General features: G+C 41.9%; 1 protein-coding gene across 1 annotated transcript in view; it reads right to left on the bottom strand.

Moving 5' to 3' along the window:
* The window catches only part of C1QTNF7 (C1q and TNF related 7), a 95,529-nt gene extending 90,540 nt beyond the window's left edge, over positions 1-4,989 (bottom strand). Inside the window, exon 1 of the mRNA XM_024212274.2 lies at positions 4,791-4,989. The gene's annotated coding sequence lies outside the window, so the exon portion shown is untranslated. The remainder of the gene's footprint in view (positions 1-4,790) is intronic.
* Positions 4,990-10,960: the final 5,971 nt, after the last annotated feature.

Below are 10,960 nucleotides of genomic sequence, written 5' to 3' on the forward strand. Positions count from 1 at the left end.
TCTAGCTTTAACAACATTACACATCTGCAATGTCGGGCTCAGAATCAGCAAGAAAACATGCTTTATCTCTCACAAACACGTGCTATATATAGCCAACAGGAGTCTGCCATATGCTTTAAAAAACATTAATTAAGGGCTAGATTGTCCCAGAAAGGCATCTATCTGAATAGGGTGTGTGCCCCAGGAGAAGTGCAATCCCTTCCTGAGCTCTTCAGCATCACTTAGGATTGTCCAGCCTGCTCCCAGGGTCCCACATCTCCCAAGCCCTTTGGGACACTGCACATCCCTAGGGCACATGAAGGAAATAGCTCATTCCTATGCTCTCCTGAGTGCAGGGCCTGCTACTGTCTCTGTTCTTTGCAAAGGGAACTGTTATGTATCAGTCCTTGGCAGAGCACCCCATTTTAAGAACTACATGCAGAATGGATGATTTTAGATTAAGCATTTACCCTAAGACATTAGTGCAACATGATGCGCAGAAGCTAGACTGCTATTTTTGAATGGCATCTGATTGTGAAATGAAACTGCCTGGGTAAGAAAAGTCAGCAGGTCATTCACCTGCCCCCCGGCGGCGGGGCTCTTCCTCCGGAGAGATGCGCCCATGGTGCCTGGCGTTCGGCCTGCAGCTTAAGGCAGGCTCCGCACTGTCGCAAGGGGGCTGCATCTTGCCAGAGCCCATGGCCATCCCACAGCCCTCTAGCCACTTCTGGCTCATTGGGTGCATCATTTCAGATTTGAAGCGGGGGCATTTTAAACTGTGATTCCAGGGGCTACTTAGGCACCTGAAAACTCTAGGTTTTTTTTGCAGATAATAACTTAGAAATTAGCTGTTGATTTCACCTTACCCACAAAAATATTTCCATCAATAATAATTGAAATTTACAGATCGGGAAAGCAAGAAAAATGCTGCTTGAGAACTCGCTAGAGTCAAAATCCAGTGATTTAGACTTCTGAATTAGGCTGGTTACAAATGGACAGGTGAATGAATAGTTAAATCAACAAATCATTTCTGGGTTTTAGGATATTTATTTTGCATATCTTGACATAGGATATTGACACTTTGTGGCTTTTGCAGTGTTGTTGTAGCCATGTTGGTACTAGGATATGAGAGCCACAAGGTGGGTCAGGTAATACCTTTTATTGGACCAACTTCTGTTGGTGAAAGAGAGAAGATTTCGAGCTCCATGGAGCTCTTTTCCGGGTCTGTGAGCCCGTGAGCTCTGTGGAGCTCAAAAGCTTGTCTCTTTCACCAACTATGGTTGGGCCAAAAAAGATATTACCTGACCCACCTTGTCTCCCTCAGTTTGTGTTTTAACAGCTTTAAAGCTTGAACTCTTTGAATATCAACTTCTACTGTCAAATAATTATCTAACCTTCCCCCCCAAATTTCCCAAAACTGTGAAAATTTAAATTAATTAAAAATACAAAAAAGTTTAAAAATAAACAAAAATCGATATTACCCAAAGTTATAAAAAAATAAAAGTTGAATTCTACCAAGCCTACTTATAAGCCACCAGAGCAGCAAGGTTGAAGCGTGAGTGTGGGAGGGCAGAACCTATCCCTGCTAGAGAGAGATCTCAGTTTAAGAGCCTGATACTTTGTCACAATCACACATTGTCCTCACACTAACAGCAGGAACCCCATCGACTTCCAGAGGATGAGTGAGGCTTGCAGGATATAGGATTAAGTTAGCGATGGCAATAAAGAAAGGAGTTTCTTTATTCTTGATGCAGTATAGAAATGTGCACAATGCTTCACCCAATAGCTCAGACAAGGCCCCCCCGTCCCAAGGAATTTCAATATATTGGTGGAAACAGAAACAATTTAAAAAATAAAGCCTGAGGGTGGGGATAGGCAATCAGGGATTGAAAGAAAGGGAGATCACAGCAGGCAGGCACCACCTACTTAATGGTTAATCTGCCATTAAAACTCCAGAGCCACAGTGCTGGGAACATCCCCCCTGGGACAGGGCACAGTGCAGTGAGTCAGTATGCTACTCCCTACCTACTGTGGCCCCCATTCCTGCTCCTGTTCAGATGGGGGCACCCCTGCTCTGGAGGAGTTACCTGGCTTGTCCAGCTGTCCCCTGCAGCTTGGGTCCATCCACCCTCTCCAGCGCTGCATGTCTGAACGCTGCTCACCTGCCTGGCTGCCTCTGTAAGTCCAGCTGGCTCTCGGCAGGTCAGGTGGGCATGGGACTTGGGAGGTACCAAACTCACAGCTCTGCACGGCACCCTGAGCAGTGGCCCAGCCCACCCACCCTTAAGGCCCGCTCTATTTAGCATTGTAACTCAAATGCTAATGAAGAGATGGTGGAAACTTCAGAAGGAAATTAACAGGAAGAGGTAAACAGTGCGGGGAGAGAGGGGTCTGCCAGTCCATTCTGGTATATTTGGGTGTTTAGAGAGACACCCTAGCATCCTTCACTAAGGAAGTAAAATAACAGTGAATTTGTTTCATGACAAAGGGATCTCAGCCAGGCTTTTTTGAAAACACTGGGGAAGGAAAGCTATCTTGTAAGAGATAGATGAATGCCTTGTTGGTTAAATTTTGTTTCCAGAAAGCATGATATGATTTTCTGTGTAACCATTTGTTTCCAATACTCTATTACTTGAATCTCTGTTCTTTGTTAATAAGCTATATGCCTATAGTGACAACAAGAATAAGTTACGTGCTGTGTGTTAAGTGGAGATACTGAGTTAAATTTTACAAGTTGGTATGTACTGTTCCTTTGGGAGTAGCAGATCTAATAGTTCTGTGAGTGTTCAGTGAAACAGGGGCTGAGTACTCCAGAGAGGTGCTTGGAAGACCCGAGTGTTGATGTGTGCCTATTGCTAACCTGTAGAGAGAGAATGAGGCCCACAGAGGCCTGGAAGGTAGTACATGTGTTGCCAGAGGCTGATGGTTTCAGGGAGCCAATCCACAGCAGGTACATACAAGAGTTTGTCACGCTAAGGGCAGGTGATGGGATACTAGATGGGAAAGGCTCTGAGTTACTACAGAGATTCTTTCCCAGGTGTCTGGCTGGTAGAACTTACCCAATTGCTCAGGGTCTTACTGATCACCATATTTGGGGTTGGGAAAGAATTTTCCCCTGGGTCAGATTGGCAGAGACCCTGTTTTTTTTTATCCTTCCTATGCAGCGTGGGACATGGGTCACTGACAGGTTTAAACTAGTATAAATGGTTTAAACTAGTGTAAATTCTCTATAACTTGAAGTCTTTAAACCATGGTTTGAGGACTTCAGTAACACAGCCAGAGGTCAGGGCCTATTACAGGAGCAGGTGGGTGAGGTTCTATAGCCTGCAACATGCAGGAGGTCAGACTACCTGATCATGATGGTCCCTTCTGACCTTAAAGTCTGTGAAGTGGTGGTGAGGTGCCTCAAAACCCTGCGTACCCCCTGTGGGGGGCATTTACTAACTGGAGTAAGTCCTACAGGCTGCACAGCCCCAGTGGTATGGTAGGGGGATGAAGGGAATCAGAGGAACTGAACAGACAGTCACTGAGCCTTAAAATTCCACTTGCCCTGAAGGGTACATTCCACTGAATTGCACTGAGCTCCTGTTAAAAAGACAGCCCCTTCCTGCAAGACAGGTGACATTCTCAGGCCTGAGGGCTGTAGGGAGTAGTGTAGTACAGGAGGAGGAGAGCCTAGCTTACATGAGCCCCTCTCTCTGGGCAACTCTGTAATGCTGGCTGCCATGCAGCCTTGAAGAAGAGGTGTGGTTTTGTGGCTTGTGGAGCAGGTTGCTTTTTCTCCAACCAGTTGCAGAGTCAATATCCACAACTTGCACAGCTCAGAGGGCTACTGACTGTTCTGAATTCACACCCATATTTTCATAGAATTTCAGCTTGAAAAGAATCAATCACATCATCACAAGTGGGAGGACTGTAGAATCTATACACTGCCATGAATAGCTTGTTTTGTGCACTTGGTAGGCAGACAAATGATGTTTCATAGACATCCAAATAATGGTAACTGGAGACTTAGAGGAAAGAAAGCATCAGCTCATTGTTCATACATTTGCTCTCTCACTTACGCAGAACAGGTTTGTGGGCAACAGCTGACATCAAACACTTATTCTCATTCTACAATGTACAGTCTCTTCCCAGATTGCATACAGCACACTGCCCACATACCAAGAAAACACAGTAGGTTAGTAACTTTGATTTTTTTAAAGGCTATCATGTCGGCTAATATCAAATGACTTCTTTTTGCTGGAAAAAATTAGGAATTTCCTTAACTTTGCAAGGGTGTGACCCTGAAGCAAAATGATTTAATATTTACAAAATCTTTTGCAAAACACATTTTCAGGAAACCACAGCAGCAAAGCTTAAGTGAATTTATGAAATAATGTTGGAATCTTTCATGAGAAAAAAACCTCTCAATTTCTGCGTTGGGCTGATGGAATGAAAGATTGAAACTAAATATGTAGAACTATGTCTACAGATGAAAGACAATTACATTAGTGCCCAAACCTGACAAAAATAGACTTTTTAGAAATAATTTTGGTCAGATGTCTGTATCTTGGATTTTAAAAAGCCTGTCAGTAAACTTTCTAAGAGCAATGTTAAGTTTATAAATGTCATGGTGCCTTATTCTTGTGTTACAAGGCAGAACATATAAACAGATTTAGCAGCAGTCCTACAGCAGTAGATTTTTAGTGTAATCATATGTGGTCTAGTAAAAAAAAAATCTGCATTTTCCAAAGGCACTACATTTTTGTTCCTTTGATTAAATGCTTTAAAATAAGTCAGAACAGCAAAACAGAATCAGTTAAACTTACCTTACTTTGGAGCAGATTATATCAAATTTTCCACAACAACGATATGCTTCCTTGGGTTTGTTCCATAAATTTTGCTACTTCAAACAAATAGATACAGGTTGGTGATTCAAAGTCTTTCAGAGAAAAAAGTAAAATGCCTTGATGACAAATAATGCACTTCTCTGAACATGAAAAGTTATTTAAAGCTTGATTCTCTTGTATTAAGTCTTGCAACTGTCTTTCTCAGCTAAACAAATTCCCACCCCTTTTCTCGGACACTTGCCAACTCCTCTAATTTAAAGTGACTGTCAGGCTTGCTATAAAACTGCCATTGGAAAGAGCTCAGTATAGAGGAATGAGCAAGTGCTAACTCCAGGCTGAAGCAGCATGACCTATAGTTCTACCAGCGGGTATAGATTCCCCAGATAATGTGATATAATATTTGGAAAAACATTTAGGACCAAGTTGTCCCCTTTTACACAAAGACATAGGGAAGGGACAAGACTCAAGCTGTTCCTAGCACACACTCCCTTTAATATGGGATTTGGGAGAAGGAGTATTGGCCTCAAAGTGAAGGGAGAGGGTTTGGCCTTGAATACACATTGAATGCAAGGATCCACAGTAGTGGCCTAATCCAAAGCCCACTGAAGTAAAAAAGACTTCCATTGACTTCAATTGGCTTTGGAGTGGGTCCTGAATCCTTGCCCGTCCTGTGCAGATCTCAGAATATCTACTTTCTATGGATTTCCTAATCCTCTATGCTTTTTTCCTGGGCTTCCCACACTTCTCCCAGCAGCATGGCTGGCTTATTGACTGTATTGTTGATCCAGTGTTATGTACTCCCTTCCCAGGAAGGGGGAATGTACAAGTCCTGAGTTGGATTTTACTGCTGCTCACTTATCTGAAAGTTTCTCTGCAGGAATATTGATGGGTTTCATCAGGGAGCCTGCTGCACTCATTACAGGTGGCTTTGCCTTCTGAGATCCTGCAGAGCCCTAGGCACAAAAGCCAAGATTTTCAAAAGTGTCCACTAACTTGGGGGTATCTCCATTCTGAGTTGCTCAAATTAAGACATCCTAAAAATAGAGGCACCCAGAGTTTGTGAAAGTTAGGCCATAGAGTTCATGCAGAAAGGGCCACATAGACTCGGATGGAAGGGTAAGCAATTTCCAGAGGATCTACCTCATTCTTGGGAACTTCATCTGAGCAGTTTTGGGGGAATTAGTGTGTATTTGTCTCCATAGCATAGAATATGCTTACAAATATGAGTTAACTTTGTGGAATGATTTTTTAAAAATGGATGCTCAGGCCTATATTTTCAAATGTGATTGAAGATTTTTGGGAGCTTCAATTTGGGGGAACCTCAATTCCAACACCTTAAAGGAGCCTGATTTTCAAGGGGGGAAGGGCTCAAAAGTTTCTGAAAATCGAGTCCATTTAAGGCATGCCTCAAGTTGGGCACCCAAAGTCACTTTTGAAAAAAATTAGGCCCGCTTGACTGCTGTTGAAGAGGCATGCAGTTTATTATAAACTGAATTAGTATATGTCAATGTTAATAATAATTTTTTCTTGCAAAACTATAACATTAATAAGCGCTTGTCTGGAGAAAGAATGTATTACACTGAAATTTACAACTGTTGCTGAAAGATGTAATGCAAAGGTCTCTGATATCTTGGTTTTGGCTGGTTAGGTATCAATTGTAAGAAGTTTATAGAGGATTGTTACTTTTTTTAGAACATGCCCAGATTTAGTTGCAATTTGCATGAACAGAAATACTACATGTTTGATATTTTAATTTATAGTTCGAGAAATGTGCTATGTTTTGGATGAAGACTAGGATATAAGATGTGGCTAGTGAGGAGAGAAAAGGTTTAAGGAAAACTAAACTTTAGTATTTTCTAATGGAGTCCTTTGTCAATACTAAATTATATTAGGCTATAGCACACTGTGTTAAATAAATTAGATTATTATGTGAAAGCTCTGGTGTTTGTTATGAATGAGTCATTTTCCCCGAAGTATGGTTAGAGTACTTTTTTTTTTGTGGACCTGCTGGCACACTTTACTTGGTTGAGTAGTGTCACCACAATTCAACAACTCTTTGAAACCAGTGGAAGATACAAATGCTAATCCATACTGTCTGCTTCAGTGTATCAAGTGTGGCAAAAAAAAAATTTATGGCATTTGTGTAGCTTAAGCCTCACTTTGGAATGAGATACCAGAATCTACTGTTTTGTCAGGTATCTACAGCGGTGGATACTTGGTTTGGTTTAAACCAAAACTGCGATGCTTACCTGAATTAACTGAAAGACCCAGCTTAAAGTGGCATCCCTTCTATTGATCCACAACCCAAGCAACCCTGTTTCCTTCCCCAATTCTCATCTCCAGTTTTCCCTATTTTGATTATTTGCAGTGGGTTTAGGGAAACTTGAGATGCCTTTCCCCCTTCCCAACTGATCCTCCTTAGGAGGAGAGGAGGAAACTTAAGGTCTTTTTACTGACATGCAAAAGAGTGTGTGCTCTAATGATCTACACACTAGACTGGACTCCAGCAAGTTCCTAATTCTAGTCTTGGCTCTGCAACTAACTTTTTCAATGGCTTTGGGCAGACCACTTAACGTCTCAGCCTCAGTTTTTCCAACAGTAAAATGTGTATTGATATTTACCTATCTACCACACAGCAGTGACACTAAGGATTAATTAGTTATTTGTGAAGTACTAAGTATTCTTTACTATGCCTTGTTATTACAACAGCAGTGATGTGAGTCCAGCACTTCATCTGCTCCACTATTGCCGAATTTAAATTTAACGCTCTCCATGGCTATCCTGACTGCCTTTCATGATCTATACCACAAGATTTAGGTTAAGCAGCAGCTCCTGCAGCTCAGCAGAGAGGCTGCCAAAGGTTCTGGGTCCTTCATCCCAATAAAGGAAAAGTAAGGCAGCAATGCTACGGAGAAAGGCACTTAAAGGTGGTCACAGAAAGAGTTCATCAGGGAGGGGGTGAAGCTAGCTAGGGCTTAGTAGAGGATGTCAATGATAGTGTGAGTTGGAGACATTTCCTGTAACCACTGAGCTTTTCATGGGCATTGAGGGGATAAACTGGAGGAGGGATTTAACAAAAAACTTTGCAAACCTTACAGATTTGATTTGGTTTGAAGGATTGATTGAAGATTTGGGCTAATTCTATTTTTAACCACAGAGGTTTGCCCAACTGCAGTTCCAATATGTTTGTTTTTATCCTTGTAAAGTTATAGGCATCTATTTCCTTCTTTAGTACTTCATTAAAAGACTATGGGTTTCCCCTCTTTTGACTGTGTCAAGACTCAGATGTGGTGTGACTCAAAACACCTGCTACCTGAAGCCCTTACTAAACAATAATTGGTAGTTGGTAGGTATCCCTTCTCCATGCAGTCACAATACACTAGTTAAGAACAATGGGATAATTCACTCCACTGAAAAATCACAAAGACATAAAATGAACGTGTCTTATTCTCCCACTTCTGAAGCTTCCAGTGTTTCTCCTTTTATAGTTTTTTCGGTGAGGATATTAATTGTTTAAATATATCTAGTATGCTAATAAAATAAATCCATATAACACATACACAAGAGCACTCTGAAGTGTATGCATTATGGATTCCAAGCCATCACCACATTCTTGACAAAGAGCAGTCTTTAATCCACTCATATGGTGAGCAGCTGGGGAGTTTTTGGAGATGTACTTAACCCCTCTCTCTGTCCAAAGAGTTTGAGATTCAGCAGGTTCTGATAATTACCATGGATGTTACTTCCAACACACATGGCTGTACTGGAAATCAAGCTATCATCTTTCATGTGCAGAGAATCTTTAAGCAGTTATTTTGCTGGCAGGAAAGAATGAGACTGTCTCTCATAAAATACAGTAACCCTTTATTGTCAGGATCTGGGATTTTCCAGTACTAGGGCTGAAAGCATTTGTGTCCAGAAGATATCAACTAAGCTCTCAAGAGGTTAATGCAACTACTCTGGTCAGGCCTTAATTTCATGCTGAAGGAGGCTAGGACGCAGTAGAAAACTGTGGACCCCTGCAGACTACCATAATTACTGTACTAGAGCCCAGGGGCCTGATTCTCCACTCATTTATAGTGGTGTAAATCAGGGATAATTTCACTGAGGTCAGTGGAGTTACACTGGTGTAAGTGAAAGAAAATCAGGCTCCAGATCCCAACCTTATATCAAAATCTGGGGGAACAGAACTCCTCATGACTACTCCCTCGGCCTGAAAAAAAGGCAAGCTCAGATATTAGAGCTGTCACACCAGAGTGCTGGGAGGTGGCAGTCCTTTCAGGGGAAGTGTTTGTCTAGAATACCCAAGATGGTTACTGTTCAGTCTGAAAGAGGCTCAGGATTATATTAGAAAGGGTTGCAAGAGGTATAAGCAACAGCTGAGGTAGAGAGAGGTGTGAGAACTATAGCAGGTGTATACCTCCGGTCATGGGGAAGGACGGACAGTGGGTGGCTGTTCTGTTTAAGAGATGATGCACACATCTGGAGATGCCCAAAAAGCTAAGGGTTGAGAAAGGAAGTCTCTCAATAATGGTTATGTACCAATGATTGAGCAGCTGCAACAGCCTCAGACTTTGGGCAGGCATCTGAGTACCAAAGATTAACTCCACATGTAGCTTCAGATCTACAGCAGATGTAAAGTTTGGTTTCAACAGAACATCTGACCTTCCAAAAATTTATTCCAAGTCTAAATATGCTTGAAAGCAAAAAAATGCATCAATTATCTAAAGCCCACTTGTTCAATTACATTGTCTAACCAAAGTCCCCTTTCCCCCGCCCCTGCTTTAAAGTATTACTTAATAGTATAGGAACAGAAACAGACAGAGTGTGGGTCTTCACGACTGCAACTATTTGAGGACAACTCTGTCATACTTCCCCCTTTTAAAAACAAATATGTAACAATTAAATAACTTTAAAAAACCCTAAAACACCAAGTAATATTTCTTCACCTCCTAGCATGTCTGATCACTCAATACAAGGAGGAGGATCAGGAACCTTGTCTGGTGTAAGGCAGTGCAGTTCCACTGACTCCACTAGAACTATGCAGATTTACATTACCTAAAGATCTAGACCAGGAGTAGGCAACCTATGGCACGTGTGCCGAAGGCGGCACGCGAGCCGATTTTCAGTGGCACTCAACACTGCCTGGGTCCTGGCCACTGGTCCGGGGATCTCTGCATTTTAATTTAATTTTAAATGAAGCTTCTTAAACATTTAAAAAAGCTTATTTACTTTACATACAATAGTTTAGTTATATATTATAGACTTACAGAAAGAGACCTTCTAAAAACATTAAAATGTATTACTGGCATGCAAAACCTTAAATTAGAGTGAATAAATGAAGACTCGGTACACCACTTCTGAAAGGTTGCTGACCCCTGATCTAGACCTCACTGTTAAGTTTTAAGAAAGGAAATAAAACTAAAGTTAAAGTTTCACTTGATCTGGCCCACTCCTCCCCACATCAAGGGCCTGATCCTGCTGCATTTCTTGGGCCCTCCAAATGCTCACTTATGTCAATAGGATTTTTCTACACAAGGGGCCAGATCTCAAAGGTATGTCAGTGATTATAGATGCAAAGAGGTGCTTTTGTAAACCCCAAAATTTGCCTTAGTGAGGTAGGGGCCTAACTCCTATTTTACTTTCAATGAGAGATAGGTGCCTGGTGGGATTTTCAAAATCACCTAAGCAGTTTGGCACCTATCTGCAACTGAAGGTGCTGAAAGACCTTTGTAAATCAGACCTAGATCTGCAGGGCCCCAATGCTTTGTCTCCACTGATGCTTTACATTTTATTCGTTTTCAACCTCATTTCTGAACAGAGCTTTTCGGTCACATTTGGAGTTCTAGACCCTGCCTTTCCAGCCTTACCTGGTACTAGCGTCTGTTTGGAAAATCTGATTTGGAAAAAAAAGTTCATAAACTGTACTTTGAAGGTTATTTTAAAAGAATGTACAATAGATTCAAGGGTGTGACAATTCTAGGTGGAGAAAGGGGACTGCAAACTTAAAGCCAGAGCATAGGGTTGCCAACTCTCTACTCACACAAAAACCGAACACCCTTACCCTGCCCCTGCCCCGCCCCTCCTTTAAGGCTCCACCCCGCCCCACCCCTTATCTGAGGCCCCACTCCCAACTCACTCCATCCACC

The sequence above is a fragment of the Terrapene carolina genome, unplaced genomic scaffold (assembly GCF_002925995.2).
Source record: "Terrapene carolina triunguis isolate 2854851 unplaced genomic scaffold, T_m_triunguis-2.0 Scaffold66, whole genome shotgun sequence".
Classification (NCBI taxonomy): domain Eukaryota; kingdom Metazoa; phylum Chordata; order Testudines; family Emydidae; genus Terrapene; species Terrapene triunguis.